The 20,856-nt window shown below is 27.0% G+C and overlaps 1 long non-coding RNA gene across 1 annotated transcript; it reads right to left on the bottom strand.

Moving 5' to 3' along the window:
* Nucleotides 1-17,688: 17,688 nt before the first annotated feature.
* On the bottom strand, nucleotides 17,689-20,510 carry LOC129954469 (uncharacterized). The gene is made up of 2 exons (XR_008782678.1): nucleotides 20,467-20,510; nucleotides 17,689-17,815 (listed from the first exon to the last, which is right to left on the bottom strand). It is a non-coding gene; the product is annotated as an uncharacterized LOC129954469 (long non-coding RNA).
* Between the last annotated feature and the right edge of the window lie 346 nt (nucleotides 20,511-20,856).

The raw sequence follows: 20,856 nt of genomic DNA, 5'->3' as shown, positions 1-20,856 counted from the left end.
ATACTGTTTAATTCAATTATTTAATAATATAATTTTTATATATTAATATTTTCCCTTTGATGTTGAACTTTTGAATGAGAAATAATTTTAATACACTGATTTCGCACATTTTACCTCGTTCAAAAATATAAAAAAGATTAAATAATTTTTTTTATTACAAATAGTAAATGTAACGTGGAGAGTTTTTGTAGCAAGTTAAGTGAAAATTGTAATTTAAAACAAGGGTCTTATCTAACTTAGATGATATACGTTGAGTCTGAAAAAAGTACTGTAAATACTCTATTCTGTACATATCCATTTCAAGAAAAAATAAAAAAAAAATTAGAAAATTTTCATTAAATTTTATATTAAAACCAGTGGAGAAGATAAAAATAATGATGTTATGACATTTCCATCTGGATTGATGTAGCATATTTCCCTCTTCTATATATTAACTCCTTAAAAGAATAGCCGCATGTATTGCATGAAAAATTAAAAGCGCATGAGCCTGTATTAAATGCGTTTTATATATTAAATGTAGAAATGCGTTATTATATATTATGTTAATACATATTTATATACCCAATAAAACCTCAGATTTGAGTATACTGATCACATATAAAAAGTCTATATTCTATAAAACTTCGTATGGAAGAAATTGAGAGGCGGAATAGGAATAAAAGTGCAAATTTGACGCGCATTTTTAAAATGAAGAGAAATGAAACGAATCAAAATCCTATCAAACTTCAGCAACACAAAAAAATGTCTTATATAACAAATTTTATCTCTATCCAAAATCTAATAATTGAAAAAAAAGAAAAGAAATTTGAAGAAAGTTCATCATACAGCCATCATATACAGTAAGGCTTATATTGATTTTTTGTGAAGGATATCATCAAAAGATGTGAATCTTCTTGTTTACTACGAATTACTGCTATCTCCATAAAGGTTTAACCATTAGTACCTACATATTTTCAAAATATTGCCAGCAATATCGGATCTATTATATCCACTTTTCGATATTAATAAATCTATTCGTCAATGGATTGCTAAATATTTTAAATTTTCATTAACGGATTATTCATTAGAAATGACATCAAACGAACTAAGAACTAAAAAGGAAACGTGAATTAATATTCAACTGAAATGATTTTCAAAATTACTTTAGAACATGACGAAGCTTTTAATTAAAGGGTTATGTTATTTCTTCAAGAAATTTAAATAACTACTTTTCTCTTGTCTTACTCTGGTTTCAAGAAATTTTTCATGTTCTAATTTTGTAGAACTTTCGAGTCATTATCTATGATACCAGATTAATTATTTTTATTGTGATTCAGTCGCGATCCAACTATGTTTAAAAATTATTTTTAAACTAAAAAATGTTCTTAAAGAACTTAAATTTATTTTAAGAAAGTAATACTGGTTAAAAAGTTTTAGAAGTTTTTTCTTACCCATGGCCACCAAAGCAACCAATACAATCAAAAGGAATACTGCTTTCATGGTGAAATCTTTAGATGCAAACTGAACAGTCCAAGTGCCAATAAGTTGTGCCGTCCTTTATTTATACTACTGAAGCGACGTAAAAATAAATAGGCTGGAAATGGAATATGGAAAAAAAATCGCATAAAATTTATTCTCATAAAATAATATTATTATGTATTGACCTATCTGGAATTGCAAAGAACAATAAATCGATTTTTTTTGCTTAAGTTTGTTCAGATTTTGATTTGCCTCGCATCACTTCGCTTTGTAAATGTAATTCATTTTTCAAAATGCTTTTTGTGTGGTAAGACTTCTTTTTTTAAAAGATAAATTTTATATCTCGGTAGGTAATTTCAAAGGAAGCTGATTTTCGAAGTATTGCATTTAGAATGTTAAATAGCTGTATGAATATTTTCAAGTGAAATAGTGTTTCAAATCTAACTCAAGATGCGTTTCCCTTATTTTAAAAAGGCTCATTTTTAATGTAATCTTTTTGTTTGGTTGTTTTGTAATTGTACCAAAATTTGGAACAGTAATTCATTGAATGTTTCCATATTAAATTATAAGTTAATTGGATATAATGGACTGCAGTTGTCTCATTCGCTATGATGATTACATTTGATAATAAATTATGTGTAGTTAAAATTGAAAAAAAGTGTTGAATTTTGTATCTTGAGCTAAATGATATGTAAAATATGAAACTGGTAATGGAGGCGTTTTGCTTAACATTTAGAAACGATTTAAAAAAAAAAATCTGTTATGATATTATATTTCTAAAAGTAGATAAAGAGCAATGTAAATTAAATTTTAGGCATTAGTTTACAAATGTATGTGTTCAAATGTTCCGAAAGAAGTTTTGAAATTACGCAAATAGTAAAAGAAATTTTATACTACGTTTGAATTGATGAGGGAAATGTTTTTCTTCAACATTTAATCTTCTAACTTTAGGTAGCAATAAAAAAAAACTGTAGAAAATTCCTGAAAAAAAAAATATTGAAATTCTTTCATTGAAAATTCATAGTGTAATATTTTGTTAAATAAAATGTGACAGCTTTATACTTTCTAGTGCATGAAGCTTAAAATAAGAAAATATTTTAACAATAAAAAAATTCTACAATAAAATTCCGATGAAAATTCACGCTTTAGAGTTTCAATGTATATAAATTTCCTTTTCGGATATTTTCTGCCCAATTTATAGCTCCAATATTGATCGAGACAAATCAATGCTTTTTATTATGTACACTAAATTAGCAGACTCGTATCCGAATTTTACTCTATCTTTAAAATATATCAAAATTATTTAAGAAATTTATGATGTATTATTAACTTTTATTCTGACTGAATCATTCATGATTATAAGTATGTTAAATGCGTGAAGAGATTTCGGAAAGTATATTAAAATCTTTAAAAATAAGCTTCAAGTCATTCTAAAATTTAGAATAAATTATTTTCTAGTGACATGCAAACACCTTCATGTTATTCCAGCTTTAAAATAGGTAAAACAATATTGTATTTTTGTATGTTTAATTTTTTTGATTCATTTGACTCTCTTTGCTTTTAATTTGCTAGTTTTTTCTCTGTTCTTGTATTTCTCAAAGTTAAACTTTTTCGCAATTATGGTTTAAGCCGTTACGCAAGAACGACTGAAAATAATTTTTATATATTTGTTTCTATTCCACAATGAAAAATTACAAACTCTCTCCTAAGTTTTGATTTAGAATTATACACGATGATACAACATTTTTATATAAGCGTATCGAACCATTAAATCGATGCAAGTAGCAAGTACATATTGAATTTTGTGTGTATGGACACATGTATTGTTTCGTTTATGACATTAAATGCATGATTTCATTCAATTTTTTTCGGATTTCTTCAGAAAGCTTAAAATTTATAAATTGATTTGATCATCTAATATATTGCAGCATCAAAATCTGTAGAAAAGTTCCTCTTATTAATAATCGTTCTGTATTTATTAATGATATTAATCTCGGCCAATGTCTTCTACAGCAAAATTATATCATTACATCCTTGTCAGAGAAAGCATACCTTTACTACACTATTATAGATAGTTCCTAAAAATAAAAAATTGTTATTGATGCTATTGAAAATTGTTATTGATGCTATTGAAAATTGTTATTGATGATGATGTAAATAATTGTTATTGATGCTTACAATTAAATTGTTATTGTAAAAATCTTCCTAAATTGAAAAGTACATTTCATTATTAAACGAGGAAGTAGTAGTAATTTTTCATTTTTTTCATTATAACAATTAAATATTAATTGGTTAGTGCCAAGTTTCCTCTCCTTCAAATTTTAATAACATTATTCAATTTTTATTTAATTTTTAGAAGAAAGAAAGAAAAAAAAAGAAAGGAAATTTGGAATTTTATTTAACAAATATCTACCATTGGAGACCAGTTAGTTTGCAGGGATAAATGGTCTCTAAGATGTTTAGTTAAATATTTTATATAACATAATTATAATTGTTTATTCATTAAAATATATTTAATGAAATAGTTTTTGTTATCATTTAACAGATAGAATTTTAGAATATCTCTAATTTCCTGTCATTTCCTCTAAAATTTGAATATTAGTTTACAAAAATGAGATTAAATTTCAGTTAATACAAAAACATTTTATTGAAACATTTTCTAAAAATATCAATAGAGTACCCTTTTTGAAGATATGAATTTACTTTTTCTTGGATATGTTTTAAAAAATGAGAAAAAAAAAGAATCATTCAGCATTGAAGTTCTGTTTGTACTACAGAGTATTTTTTAAAAATAATTTATACGTTATCTTAAAGAATTATTCAGTAAAAATGTCTTTCATTCAACATAAAATCCTATCTATTACAATAAGAAAGAAGTTTTCAAGTGATAGAGTGATAATATACTTTTATACATGCACTTATGATAAGGAGAGAAGCATTTGTTAAAAACGAATTTGCTTCTAAAAATTTTGTAATTGCTAACTTGTGTAGTTGGATTATAGTTGAAAGTGTAACAACGATTTCAAAGAAGTGTAGTAAGAGTACACTTTAGCAAAAATTTATTCAACATAGACATTTAAATTAAATATTATTCTCATCTTAATCAGGAATAATTTTAAAAATCCAGAAAGAAGAAATAGTAATAAGTAAATGGTTTGATTGTCACTTAAAAAAAATATTATTGCAAAATGTGCCTTAAATATTTTTTAAATATTAATTTGAAGTATGCAGCTAAAAATTAGGGTCATCAAAAACATAATGTTTTGAATTTTAAGAATATGTAAAAATCATTTTATTGCTGCAATATTTTCAGAAGTTATTCCAGAAAAACACCAAAATTTCGTTCAGTTTTTAATTAAATTAAATTCTATTTCATTTGTACAAAAACATTTTCCGAAGTACACATGCCAAAATTCGTTGTTCAAGCTAAACGTTCTGGCCTGTAGAATGCTAACACGCACATATTCATTTCTACTAATAATAAAGATGAATGCTTGTATGTGCGACTGTTGGTGGTGTACAGGTCACAACAGTTAACTAGGTAATGTTGAATTAAAATTTTACTTATTGAACTATTTATATATTGAATTTTATTCAGGAATAATTGCAGCAAATCATATATGAAAGTGTCTGTTACATTTCAACATTTAAGTGTATAAATTATTTCACGTCTTTAACACATAATTATAATGAGAATTTTTTTAAACAAGTTAGAAATAATTTAGGAAAATCTACTAATAATGCTTTTATAAAAGCCATGATAATTAAACACTGTTATATGATGCAAGACGTGAGATTATCAGCAAAAAACATATTACATAAAAAAAATCAAGCATGAGGATGAGAATGCCTTTGAAAAGCATTTTAATTTATTTTGAAAAAACAACTAGGAAAATGCATGATTTAAGATGAATTAAGTAATTTTATAAATTAATATTTCGAACTATAGAGACATGAGAAAACACTTTTGTCCACTGAAAATGTGTACGTAAATCTGTTACATTGAATTTATTATTATGGAAATCCAATGAAAAATAAGAGTTTTCTTTTTTTTGCCTTGTAACAGTTATTTATGGTATATGATAATGAATGAAATGAAAAATGAATGTTTTGTTCTTTTAGAATACTTTATAAATTTGCAATAAGTTATAGTATCCCTATCAATGATTATTTCGCAAAATCAGTAGGAATGCAATTTATAATTTTATTCTTAATATGATTATTTATTGTCGTGTATCACTAAATATTATTTGAGATTATACCGCGTTATTGTGATGTTTTGAAAAAATACATTGCCATTCGAACTGAATAAAATTAAATATCTGTATTTAATAACTTGCTTGTTGCCACAAATATTGAAAGAAAATATTGCACTTATTTTTATTCTTTGCATCTAATGACCTGCCAATCAATCTCACACCCAATGAAAATATTAAAATGGTTCATATGAGTCCAAGTTATCATAGATTTAATTGAATATAATCGTGCAAAAATGCTGAAATCAGAATAAATTAACTCCACAACTAAACCGACTTCGAAGAATTTACAATTTATTTGAAATTTTAAATGGCGTAAAAAAATTCTTACAGTTATATTTTCTAATTTATCTTAAAATATTATAATTGTATAAAATATTATATTGCACTGTATAAACTGGTATACAGTCCCAAGTAAACTCCAGTATGGGATTAATAAACTGGGACTTTAGCTTAATATGTATTTTAGCATTCTTAGAAATCGATATTACGATCAAAAGGTTACATAAATATTCTATCCATGGAATCGTAATACTGATTCTTACTGCCGTGTGGGTCATTATATCCTACAATTATCAAAGTATCTACAAAAATTTCTTCTTTGAAGGATGTTGTGTAAAACGCACTTACTCTGCTTTCATTTCTCTAGAATGTTCTGTCATAGACTATACATTGGAACCCAGATGTTCATGAATTAATTGCAAAATACAATGCTAAAATAAAAAAAAGGACTCACAAAATTAAAGTCAAGCAACACTTATCTTATCATAAAGTTAGAAAAAATTCCTTGTTTTAAATTCAGATATACACATAGGCCTTGCTTCTAGTTAGTAATACACGTACATTTTAACATATAAACCAATAAAATAAAGTATAAAATATGGTTTTTCTATAGATAACACATATAAAAATATTTAATTGTATCACTAATAACCAAATGATCTCTCCTTTTCTTGATACCATTTTTAAATATGATTTAATTATAAAATCTGTGCTGATCAAAACTTTTTCTATTTATTCAATGCAATAACCAAAAAACTTTTTTGAAGCTCATGGAAAAAAGCATTGAGAAATATTACAAAATAAAGGAGAAGAATTAAAACTATTTCTTAATTGAAAAATATAAGTAAAGTACACATAAACATGTATATATAAAAAGAAGAATGTATGTACCATTACATCTCTAATTCTATTTTACCGTCATTATTGCTAATCAGAAATTATTTGCTATTGGTTTTAAACCTGGATTTTAAATATTTTTTCAGCATAGAAGTCAAAACCCCTTCTGAATTGGAAGTGAAAATTAGCATTTCGAGTGCATTAGACAGTGATATCAATAAATACAAGATGTGTGAGTTGTTTGAAGAAATTCCTGAACGAATATACACGATTTGTGAAAAATAACAACATAAACAATCACACAACAAAACAAACAAGTTATAAAACAATCTCATCTTCAGGAAAAGAGAAATCATTGTCTGTATCATGCCATTAAAATAGTAACAATGATTGTAATTTTTGCTATCATCTTAAGTCATCATTGTATATTTCGCTAATAGGACTGAAAATGAAGATTGAAATACATTTTACAACAATGTTTATGGGCAGATAGATATTTGGTTCTTATGGCTGAAGCTCTGACCATAAAATTTGTTGTAAAATATATAAACGAACAAAAAATGGAACAACTGTTCAATCACTTCAATTTTAAAATCAGCTTCTAATAGAAATAAAAACGCTGAATGAAAAAAGATTTTAAACGATGTTAAAAACGATAATTAAATATGAAAAAGGACTTAAATTACCTTGGGTAAAAGCTCATAGAAACAGATAAAGAATGAAAGAAACGATGAATTTGCAAATTACAAGTGGAATGAAAATTTTTCGAATGAATACTCAAATTTAAAAAAAATAAAGAAAAAAGCCATGGTAATTTATTAAGATAGAATTAACTCTATAGCAATTCGAGTTAATCTGGAAATTTTTGATATACAGTCATGTCCATAAATTAAGGATAATGCAAGTTCAGAAAAATAAAGAGTCAAAAGCAAAACAAATGTGATTTATTTGTAAAGCCTATTAATTAAACAAAAGGCAAAGAGCAAAAAAAAAAAAAAAAAAAAATGCTATATAAAATGTTTGATATCGTTATTAAAAATTCCGATTTTTGCTACCTGGAGCAAATAAAAAAAAACGTATTTACAAAAAAAAGTATTACTTGGTTGGTATGATGGTTAATACATAGCATGTTTCCCAGACGATGCAATGCAGTCCGTATAACGCATAGGCATGTCGAGTATCAAATTATCGATCTGATCTTGAGGAATATTACACCACTCATCAAGCTATGTTCTCCGAAGTTCCGGTAGACATGTAGGAGGTGGTTGACGGGCTGCAAATCATCGGTCAAGTAGTCCCACACATGCTGTACTGAATTCAAGTCCGATGAGAATGCTGGCCAGTCCATACGGGAGAGATCCTCCTCCAAGGCATTCGTTTATGATGTTTGCACGGTGAGGACGGGTGTTGTCATCCATAAACATGAAATCCGCGCCCATGGCGCCCAGAAACAAACGTATATGTTGTTCCGGAATGACGCCTCGATAGATTTGGCCTGCCATGGTTCCAATTTGAACATGCATGTCAGTTCTGGAACCCAGAATATTTCTCCCCAGAATATTCCTTCCAAACGAGCAATCCTGCACCACCGTAACGGTGTCAATGATGTTATCTTGGTTGTAACGTCTGCCTGGCGTTCTCCATCTGAATGTCCGGGGATAATCAGACAGCAAGCTAAACCTGGACTCTTTGGAAAACATCAGACAAGCCCATTGTTGCTGTGTTCACATTGCATGCTCTCTACTCCAGGCTATCTGCAGGCAACAATGAGGTGCAGTAAGTGGAACACATCTGACAGGCCTATAGCATATAGATCAATCTGCCCTAAGCGCCTGTACACGGTCTGCCTTGAAACTGTCGTACCAGTGACTGAAGAGAGCTGATGAGACAGGTTTGATGCTGGGCTCCGTCTGTTTCTTTTGGGTGTAACTGCCAAATACCGATCCTCATTCGGCGTTGTTACTCGGGGGCAACCTGTGCTGTAACGTCTACCCACATTACCATCATTTTGGAATCGTTGCCGAAGCCTGGAGATGACACTCTAGGCGATTCCAAGTTCCTTGGATACTTCCAGCTGGGTAAGCCAACATTCCAAACGGCCGATAATTCTACCAAGAATAAAATAATCCAAATGCGTCCTTTGTGTCACACCTATGCTGTTATTGCACTGAAAGTCTTATAAGGCGCTTGCGAACAATTTTACTTCTTTGCCTGTATTCCTTATACATCATTCTCTTACGATCTCATTATTTTGACGTACTATCGGTGTCATCTGGTGGCTTCCTGCAATTTGTATATGATTTTTGAACTTGTGTATAGTTATTTTGCAGGTGATATATATATTTTAGAGTTCTATTTTCGCGTTACTCTGAATTATCCTTAATTTATGGACATGAGTGTAGCTAACTCAAAGAGATTAAATGGTGAACTTTTCAACAATAATATTCTTACTAGACATACTAATCTTCAAACCTACCAGAAGTGAGTCTTCGGATCTCCTTCTACATAATAGGCAAGAGAGCTGCTAAAGATCATCGTTTGAAATACGAGATATGAAAATATGGAAAAGAAACATTGAAGTTGGATTTGAAGGTTCCATTGGAACCTTCATTTTTATGCCTTAAGTTTCAAAACTTTTCTAAGAATAATCTTCACAGATATTTAATTTTGAGTGTTCTGATTGTTTAATATATCTTTCTCTCCTCTTGAGTAAACTTTAATTTTGCTTTTTTTATATACTCTTATTAGGTTATTATTATCGAATTTTATAATTGATTTCTTATTAAAAATGTATTTGCAATTCATATTAAATTTTGTTTTAGTTGGTAATTTAGATTTTATTTTGTGGTATTTTTCTGATTTTTATATCAGCATTCATGATATATTTATCTTTGTTTTATAACTCTGTGTTTTTTAATATGTTTTAAGAATTTTCCCTATTCGCTTTCATGTACTGTTCACTATTTTGGGAATATAAGTGAAACCGGTGCAGTATCCTTCCCGAAGTTCTTTATTTTGTTGCGGAATGCAAAGAAGAGCAGATTCTTTAAGACGGAACAACTTGATGTGCTACCGTTCACTTGGGTTTACAGGGGAGGGTTGTTTGTGTGGGGAACCCAGAGACCAGATTTTCAGGCTATCATGAATTCTTAAGCATCCTTTGTCAGCCCAAAAATAAGTGAAAGAACAATAAATTGAAAAGAATGGAATTTGAAATATTTGAAAGAAAATGAATGACATGTTTATGTAATGCATCTATTTGTTTGAGTATATATTAAAATTGGTTTGTAGACACCCATAAGGATTTTTTTTTTGAATTTCAGATTTCAAAACTAATTGTGTTTTAAAACAAGAAAATCATAAACTATCTGGTTGATGCATGATAGATTCTTTTATTGCTATCACTTTATTTGAAACATAAATATGGATATCAAATTTGTTATAGAGTAGATTATAATTTTCTATACTCAAAAACGAGTGTCAAAAATTGAGCATGTTATTGTTAAAGTAATTATTATAATAAGCTATAGTTACGTGTTCGGAAGATTATTTTTATTTTAAAAATAATTTTATCAATTCAACTTAACTCATTTAGATGGTTTCATTTAGTTTGATGTTTTATCGCTTTATTTTGTTGTCATTTTTCTACCATTACAATACGAAATAAAAGAGTGTTTCAAAAAGACGGACAAAAATTCCGGAATGTAGCCTTTTGTGCTTTTATGTGATTGAAATGACTAGAAATAATTAAATAAGTGAATAATAGAAAATTATTCTACAAATAGTATATAAATCATAAAATTCTAAATTTATTTCATTACTGTCTTTGTTAAATTTAATTACTGAAATCCATTTTTCTATACTTTTCTCTGTGTTTATATAACTTTTGATAAAACTATAACTGAAAAAATTGCAATTTACAGCAGTGAAGCAGGAAATTCGCTACTGGCAAATAAATAGCGAAACTAAACATAGAAAGGTTTCTTTTTTTTGAAATGCCAAAAAAATCTTTACATGCCAGAAGATATAGAATTATTTTAATAAAATAATGAATTATTAGAACGATTTTACATTTATTGAGTTTTAAAATGATGAAATTAATATTTTAAGATAATAAAAAAAAATTGCAATTTGTTTATTTAAAGAAAAAAAGAGTTTTTCAAATTATCATTGGAAAAAAAACATTTTTTGATTCTTAAATTCACGCTTGCATTCATTGTATGACTCCAAGTATACTCTCTATCCTTCTTTATTTCCTCGCATATGATAAAAACATCTTGTAATCTTATTTTTCAGTCTTTTTGATTCTAAAGTTGACGTCTTTAATTAAACAAAATCTTTGAAAATTGTATTAAATGCAAATTATTTTTTATAATACTGTACCAGTTTTTTATTTAATTTGTTAAACATCAGTCACCCATTTATTTAATCATTTAATCAGTAATCAGTAACTCATCTAATTTTTTAAGTTAGTCATTGAGTTCTTCATAATAATTTTGGGAAGTGTAATGAAATTGAATAATTATGAAAAGTCTTTTTGTAATAATATTATTTATGTAATGACAAAGGAACTATAAAATTTTTCTATCGATTCAGTCTTTTAATCATGACAGAGTATTTGGAATTTGGTAATTTCAGCAATTCAGTAAATTACTAACGTTTTACATTTCTAAGTAGGAATTTTAAAACCTAAAATCTCTAGAAAAAATTTAATTTTTAAAATTTTACATATGTAAATTTTTAAAGTCAAACAATATGAAATGTGATCTTGATGCCTGTTAAAGTATTATTTCAACTCGAAGTACTTGTCAAACAAGGTAATCTATAGCAGTTTAGAAATTGCATTGCTTACCTTGATATACTTTGCTTATGAGATTTAAAGAAATTTTTAAGCAAAAGAATTTTTGAGGAAACATTTGAATAAGTTCTTTTTTTATTATTTCAATTTTTCTCATACTAAAGGCCGACTAAGAAGCTGCATTATTTCTTAAAAATAATTATGAACCTTATAAAACATTAAATTCATAACATAAAACATAATTCATTAAAAAATTGTGTTTCCAATTCATATAAATTTACTTGAAAAAAAAAGAGAAATTATTTCCTAGAGAAGAAAGTATACACTTTCAATATCTCACTACTTAAAAACAAGAAAAATTTTAATTTTTATGTAGGTTTTCAAAAGTTTCTGGAAGTTTACTTAGTAATAGCTTAATTTCGTATACTTATATTTCATTATAAGAAACTCTAAACCATTTTCTATTTTCTCTTCCTTAGTGCGGAAGACTTCGTCTTAGATATATTAAAATAGAATTAACTTCTGATATATAAAATGGGAGAAAGTAAAAGTAAAATAAATAAAGAAAATGATATAACATGTATTAATAAAGAAAGGAAAATTAAAGCAGTGATAATAAAGGCTTAAGATTGGAAAATAAGTCTGTTACAGGGCATTCTTAGATATCTGATATTATAACATTTTTTGAAGGATGGAAGTTTCCTGTTTTTAATTGTCATGGAAAAAGCATTTTTTTAAAAACAGAAGAATGCTTGAGACTTACTATCTACAATAAATTTAAAAGTGCGTTACATTTTTTTCTTTGCATATGAGAGAAAATTTTTTAAACAAAATTAATATGCAATTATATGCTAATTAAAAAGCACATAAAAGAATAAATACAGAAACAAATTTTATTTCAAAAATGAAATGGTTTCATACATTTAGTGGTTAAATATAAAATCACATACATCATATTCATCCCAGGATTCCGATCACAAAATCATCTGCAATGCATCAAAAATTCCTGAATATATATATTTTTTAAAAATGTGTATAAGTGCAAATAGAACCATTTCATTTACATAACTTTTTATACTTTTTCATTAAATTATATTGCTTTTTCAAATTAAACTTCTTCAATATAAACATTAAAATATATTATATTTTCGAACTGAATTATGAACATGAAAATATTTTCCTTCTTCTGCATTTAAAATAAATATAAAAATGAACCATATATCATTGTAAATTAAGAGTTTCGTAAAAATATAACTAGAATTTTTGAAAGATATACATTATTTACACCATATTTACAAAATGAATCATAGATAAAAACTAATTTTTAAAAAGTTAAATAATTTATAATAACCATTTTATTGATGAAAAATTAATTTTTAAAAAGTTAAATAATTTATAATAACCATTTTATTGATGATAAATAAAAACTACACTCACTATTATTATTAAAAAGTTAACGAAATTTTAAAATCATTGTATTAAAATTGTTATAACCTCACAGAACCGATTCGAAACACACTTATAACGGAAGCTACTAATATATTGAATACAAAGGAATGAACTGAATGCGGAAATATAAATATGAAATTTGTTTTCCAATAAATATCTTAAGGAATCCTTCTCTTATGGACATGCGGATACACCATCGTCATTTATTCATTGGGCAAAATGTCAAATTATTATTTATTTGGTTCCAGTGTTTTCATGATAATTATATGATTTTAAAATATTGTTAAAATTTGTTTTCATGATAATTATATGATTTTAAAATATTGTTAAAATTTATTAATGTCAAATGAGTTAATAAAAGAAACAAAAGAAAATCAATTTTTTGTAATGTTATTAAACATGCATTATTTCTTATAATTAAAATTGCATTTAGATTTATTTTTTTGCTTGAAAAATATTTTTTCTATTATTAAAATATCAAATAAATGAGTGGTAGTTTTATGCATAAGAATAAATAATATTTTAATAAAATATTTGCAAATTATTAATTTAAAAGCAGTAAATGAAACAAATAAATCATGCAGATTCGAGACAACCATGCTGTCTTACTATTTAAAAACTATAGTTGTTTCTTAGTATCAATGCAATATCCAATGTTTCATGATTATTTACTGAAAATTTGCCTGTTATTAAGAATTTATTTATTAATGTCGGATGATTATTTTATATTATCAGTAGGGATTGCAATACCGGTATACCGGGATACCGAATACCGGTATTTTGAGCCATTTGTACAATTTTGTAATACCGGTATTCAAAAGTTTAATACCGGTTTTTCGGTATTTACTAGGAATTTTTAAAATTGTCTCCACTATATGTTCAGGTATCGCGAACATAGCAAAATAGTATGCGTTTTTGTTTTTATGTCTCCATAACGGGCGAAATTAATTAGCTAATTAACGGCTTAATTAATTGCTTAAATCTAAATTAGCGAAACATGGATTATCCGTGAAAGAAAATATTGTATCCGTAACGACTGATGGAGCAACAATTATGAAAAAAGTTGGAAAGTTGATTGGTGCAAATCAGCAGTTGTGCTATGCACATGGAATTTAATTAAGAGTAATAGATGTATTATACCAAAAAAATAAAGAACAGAAGAATCCAAATACTGTGAATATAGAAATTTCGGATTCCAACTTTGAAAAGAGTAAGAGTGAGAGTGATATTGACAATGAAGATAATGACAATGTAATTGTTGAAGAAGATATTGCTAATGAGGATGAAATATTAACCTATCAAGAATTGCTTCCTATAATTTATAAAGTTCGAAAAATTGTTAAAATATTTAAACGTTCCCCTATAAAAAGGATATATTACTAAAATATATACTAACTGAAAATAAAACAGAATATATGTTAATATTAGATTCTAAAACATGTTGGAACAGTTTACTCCTAATGATGGAACGATTTTTGAAATTTAGAAATCCAATCCAAAAGGCAATAATCGACTTAAACCTGTAAATTAATTTTTCAGATAGTGAATTTGACTTAATATTCAGAATTATCATCTCTACTTCCAATAAAACTGACTATAGAGGCATTATGTCGGAGAGATTTTAATTTATTAACAGCTAATGCAACAATAAATTTCATGTTGCCGTCATGAAAGAACAGCACACATCACTATATGAAGAATTATATATTACATTGAAAAATTGCACAGAAGAAAGGTATATCGAAATAGAAAATATCTTATGGTATTTACATACAGTTATCGAAGATTATGATGACACTAATGCCGATAGTGAAAAGGAATTGTCTCTTGAACAAAAATTACAATTAGCGATTAGTAAAAAAAAATTCAACGAACCAAAATACAATACAGAAATCAGCTATATCCAAAATCATCCGACGAGAAATCGATTTATTTGAAGATGAGGGATTTAGAGGTAAATATTTGGAAAAAGTATATAGCGCATTGCTAACAGTACCACCAACTAGCGTAGATGCCGAAAGAGCGTTTTCGACAACTGATAATTTTTTACATAAAATAACTTTTCTGGCTTAATGACAGTACAATCGATGCATTATGTTTTTTAAGATCACATTTCAAAAATTTGTTATAGTACCACAGACTGAATAGTGATATTTACATTCTTTTTTTTTTGTGATTTAAATAAATAAGTTGTTTCTTTACTTTTTTGTGATTCTTTATATACTGTTATAATTTATAAGTTACATATTATTTTTTGTAATATTTACACTCTCTTAAAACTTGCAAATAAAAAAACAAAGAAACACCGTGTTTTCTTTCTTTTTCTAACATTTCTAATACCGGTATTAAAACCGGTATCCCGGTATTAAGATCTAAAAAATACCGAATACCGGTATTGAAATTTTGGTCCGGTATTGCAATCCCTAATTATCAGTATACTGTTTCCCTGAACTAAAATTATTAATTTTTTTCCCTCTCCAATAATTTGAAAAATTGCATGAGTTCATATTCAAATAATTTACTATAAAAAGGAAGCAAGTATGGCGTTTTCAGAATTATTTTTTGATGCAGAAAACTTATTAATGCGGATAATTACTTGATATATTGTAAAAAAATTGTTCACCAGATATTTGTTTGTTATTGAAATGAGCGAAAAATAGATAAGATAATATTCATTAAGATAAGATAAGATAATATTTCAAGATAATATTCATTATTCTTTAATCTTACATTGATATGAAACATGAAATTTTCGAGTCTGCAAATTAAGCGTTGCAATTTACAAAGCAATTCTCGGCAAGGTTTTCTCTTCTAATAATAAAAATGAAAAAGCAAGTGTGTATTGGCGCCCTACAGGGCTGTTCTATTAACTTAAAACTACGCTCAAACTTGTGACATAAGGATACAAATGTGCCTCTAGTAGCAAACTTTTTTGAATTTTAATTGATTAAGAATTAAATGAAATTTTTGCTGTTTTTAGGTGATAATTTCCGAAAATAAGAAAAAGGATTTATGGTAGAAAAAAAATGTTAAGAAAAATCTTTAGTTATATTAAAATGTAAAAAATAAAAAAAAATAAAAAAAATAAACAAATAAAATAAATTAAAATAAAATAAAAATAAATAAATACTTTTTAATGATATCTAATTTCGTCATTATCGACATAGCAAGTGTAAATGGCACATGGAGCATGGCATTATTTTTCAGCTCTTTATGATATTTCACTTCAAAAACTGATATAAACGCAGTAACTTTTTGTCACTATGATACCTTCTACTTGTGGTGACCTTACCACTGTATATTTCCTTTTTAGAACAGCTTTTTGAAGCAATTCATATAATGTTAATCAATTTATGACAGCTGAACTCAGTACGGGCAAAGAACGATGCAATTTTATTGAGAATACAATAGTGTTCAGCAGAATGAATCCACATCCACTTTTTAAAAAAAGCGAAATCTCTCCTAATTTCTTTCATTTTTTTTCTCATTGAGCAGAAAAGTGAAGGATTGATAGTGAAGGATTAAAGTGAAGGATTAAATAATAAAAGAGTTTAGCCAAAAAGAGAACGTAACTAATTAGTCTAAATGTACAGCTGAGATAACACGAGCAAAAAGAAAGAAAGTTAAACAAACAATTAAAAAGTAAAAGTAAAGAAGCATAACAGTAAGTTTTAACAATTGCAGTAACAAATGTTTTAACTAAGAAATTATAAATTTCGGCAAGACGAACCATTTAAAAACTTCATGAAATTATAGAATCTTGTTTTTCATTGAATGTAAGATTTGAAAGAAAAATGAAAATCACAGATTGTAAAATGTCGGTGAAAACGCTTGTATTGTTTATCAGCTTCAATATATGCGGGGGCTTTGTAGCCCTAATTTTTTAAAATATGTATTAATTTTTCATTAAAATGGAAAATTTATTCTTTTTCTGACAGAAATAAAGATAAAGCATTCAAGAAAAATAAATAAATTAAAAAAAACACACCTTGGTTTTCATCTAGCAATGAAGAAATACACTTGGAAATAAATAATTATTAAATCCTGATTTTTTTCTCAGAAGAACAAATTTATTTAAGTATCCTAGAGTTAATTTTATTAGAGATTCATCAGAAATATTCTTCTCATTTATAATACTCTCAGTTATATACTTTCTCTTGATTCTGAGTTTTTACTTATATCTGAAAACAAAATCAGTAAAGAAATAGTTTATAAGGTATTATAGTTTTTCCATTGAGCAAATTTATTTAAGTACAATAAGTGTTAATTTTAAATAAGAATGGCATATACCTGAAATGTGGTTTTACGAACAGTGATTTATAACTTTGTTCATCTACCATTTCGTATAACTGATACATAGAAGAAAAGACATTTCTCCGGGTACTTTGAGACAAGCAAAAAATTAAATATATTGAAGAATTATAATTTCGTGTGATTAAAATTTATTTGAAGAATTTGAACCAAAGACTTTCCGACTAAAACTCTCTATCAGTTTTTGTGATGTATTGAAAGAATAAGTGACAAATCATTAAATCTAGATCAAATTCGAATGTATCTGCTTGCAAATACTCAACTCATTTGCAAACTCAAACATAAAAGAACAAAAGATTGCATGGAGAAAAAAATTTTATTTCAAAGAGATATTTTCTTCACCTAACCATTTAAATGCAGAATCCTTCACAGAGAATTCATTACAAGATGCCGTTAGCAAAGCTGGCAGCTTTGTCGAAGATACCTAAGAAATGAAAAGGATTATAAATGTGAGTGAAGCAAAAGTCTTTTGGTGCTTATAAATTTAGTTTATTAAAAGGATTTTATATTTCCTAATGAAATTATAAAATTGAAATTAAAAATTTTATTGTGTTTTCTAAGTTAACTATGAAATTAAAATATTAGATATCATTTCGCAGAGTTTTATGAAAATATGTTTTCTATACAAATACCTTATTTCAAAATCATTTATAACACTTGCTTATACTTATTTTGTAATCATTGAATATATCTTATTTCACAATAATTAGTAACCATCTTCTACATTTGTTCTAGAACAGCTTCTTGCTAACTATCTAGAATCATATGTTTCCCTTCTTCAAAGTCTCTCTTGCTCTTTAACTTCTTCCCATAAAGGGCTTAATGTCCCAGCTCACATGATCTTGTGGTGAATTGCATATAAGCCAGTAACAGCGCTTCTACCCGAACAGCTGTTTTGGCATAATCGGATAGTTACTGGACTGCTAACCAAAAGGTCCCAGGTTCTATCCTCGAGCGTCCCTTACCTCTTCAATCTCAAATTTCCTTTCCAGACATTGCCCGTTGTCTTGCTTTTTCCTCAAAGTTTCCGGCCATTTTCTTGTACCGTCGCGTTGCCTTTATTGAAGCAACGAATAGAATGATTTTCTTCCCCAGGAGTAATACACGTAAACTATTCTTTCTGCCACTTTTCAGTTTGGTCAATAAATATATCTTGATTGGTAAAGCCATCTGATTGATTTTTGATTTAATTCGTTGATTACAGGTTCCGTCGGTACCAAACTGCATGATTTCTTTTTATCCTCTATTTCATTTTGCAACTGACAGAAATGCTACCACAGAAGTCTTGTAATTATGATAAAAGATACGATATGGAAAGAAAACGATTACAAATCAATTATGAGGTAATATTTTTATTGCCATCGTTAGAAAAAGTAACTAATGTACACAAAACTGATTCTGGGATCCATGGAGGCATGTTTGATTAATACCTTAAATATATTCTTTTAAAACCGATCAAGATTTATTGAAGGCTAAAATAAATAAAAATAATAACAAAGCTAAATCAGATTTAAAAAAAAATTGTTACAATAATTAAAATAATAGTTATTGACGTTGAGTCCCTGTTCTGCGTTAAACTTATCTGTTTCTAGTGTGTCGAATAGTAATAATTAATATAGTAATTTATATTATGTTATTTAAAAAGCATTATCCACCAAGTCATCGAGCCTGAATTTTAACCTTCTTTCCAAAACGATTTTTTTTCTGATATTTTTTTTTTTTAATTTGAGAAATAAATGGTACATTTTTGCATTGAGGAGTCATTGAAAGGCAGTTACAACAATAATTTTAATTGTTTCAAAGCAAGAAATGAATCAATGAAAATAATATCGTAGTATTTGCTTTGCTCAAAATTTTTGCATATAATAAGCAATTGCAAAATTGATACCTTCTGAAAAAAATTTAATATTTTGTGTAATAAGGGAAAATTTTAGAAAGTGTTTCTACAATTAGACTGCAATAATCAGGGATACAAAAAAATTCCAAAACTATGCAAACTATGCAATATATTTTAATAACAGTTTCCATCATCAATCTAATCATTAATAGTAATAATAAATATTATAAAAAAGAAATTTTGGATGTCAGAGGATGTCGATCAACAGAGGAAACGTTATTTTATGATCTTTTGTAAGAATTAACAATAAGGTGTTCAACTACATGCCTGTAGAAAAAGATTAGAAATATCGCGTTGCGTGAAAAAAGGATGTTCATCCTATAAAATCCTTAACATTTGTAGCAAAAATTATTTAAAAAGCCAATTTTGCACGAAAGGATTTAAGGAATGTTGTTAAAAACAAACTATTTTAAACAGGATTAGTTTTTTCATAGTTCCAAAGACATCATTATCTTGCCCAAATACAATTTTGAGAACAAGATATTGTTTGTTTTTAAATGAAGTGGTATAATTCAAAAAGATGTTCTAAAGTGTAAACATTTTTTGGAAGAAAAGATAGGCAATATATTTGTTGCTAATTGATGGCATGCAATTTCTGAATTATTTAAAAACACATGGATTTCATTAATTTCCAAAATAGTTCTATAAAAAATTTGAGGCTAAAAAAATAAACAGATCCCCAGGATTAGTCAGTCATTGAGTGAAACTGTAATTTGATAATATCATTGCAATGAGCTATTGCTAATTATTTACTTACTAGGCGTGCTAGTTTGGATAGTATTTTCTTCTGACTTCGATCGAATAAAAAGTAACAATATAAAGATATTCCACAAACAGAAGATTTAGATTCTCCGTATTCTATGTGCTGATAGCGACAGTACGACAGTAGTTTACTTCGGATGCTATGTTTTATAATTATTTTAAATTTAGGTGTAAAATAAAGTTAAACTTATTATACACTTTATTGAAATAAGATTTTGATTATAAAGTATAAATAAAGCTAATCATACTGTTACTATAAGAATGAATGAAGTATGATTTTGAATGGAAAAATCTGTGAGATGATTTGCTTCTCATAATATTTAAATTTACATTCATATGACAGGTAATATAGATAATAATTTTGTATGTTAGGCATATATCTCAATTTCATGAGGAAACGCAGATATGTTACTTACTTCCACTTCCACCACCATGGTGCTCGTCATGATGATGACCTAAAAAGGCAATGACAGATTTTCAATTAATTTCAGATTTTCTAAATGATTTTTCTTTCAGATTCTAAATTATTTTTCTTATTAGCTGACTTAGGAAAAATGCAAGGACACTTGTGATGAAATTTTAACTACATATATTTAACGCATGCTAAAAGACAATGCCTTAAATAAATTTTTCACGGACCAAAATGAACGGAACAAAAAATTGGCTATCTAATGTCGTGATTTAATTTAAACTAAAATTAAAAAAAATAAATACAATTGTAAAAATCTGTAATGTTCGTTCAAGGAAATTACATTTTTATACATCCTATTTATTAGCAGATTTAAATATTATAATTTTTTTAAAAT

The sequence above is a fragment of the Argiope bruennichi genome, chromosome 2, assembly GCF_947563725.1.
Source record: "Argiope bruennichi chromosome 2, qqArgBrue1.1, whole genome shotgun sequence".
Taxonomy (NCBI): Eukaryota; Metazoa; Arthropoda; class Arachnida; order Araneae; family Araneidae; genus Argiope; species Argiope bruennichi.
This window is presented reverse-complemented; position numbering and strand designations above follow the sequence as displayed.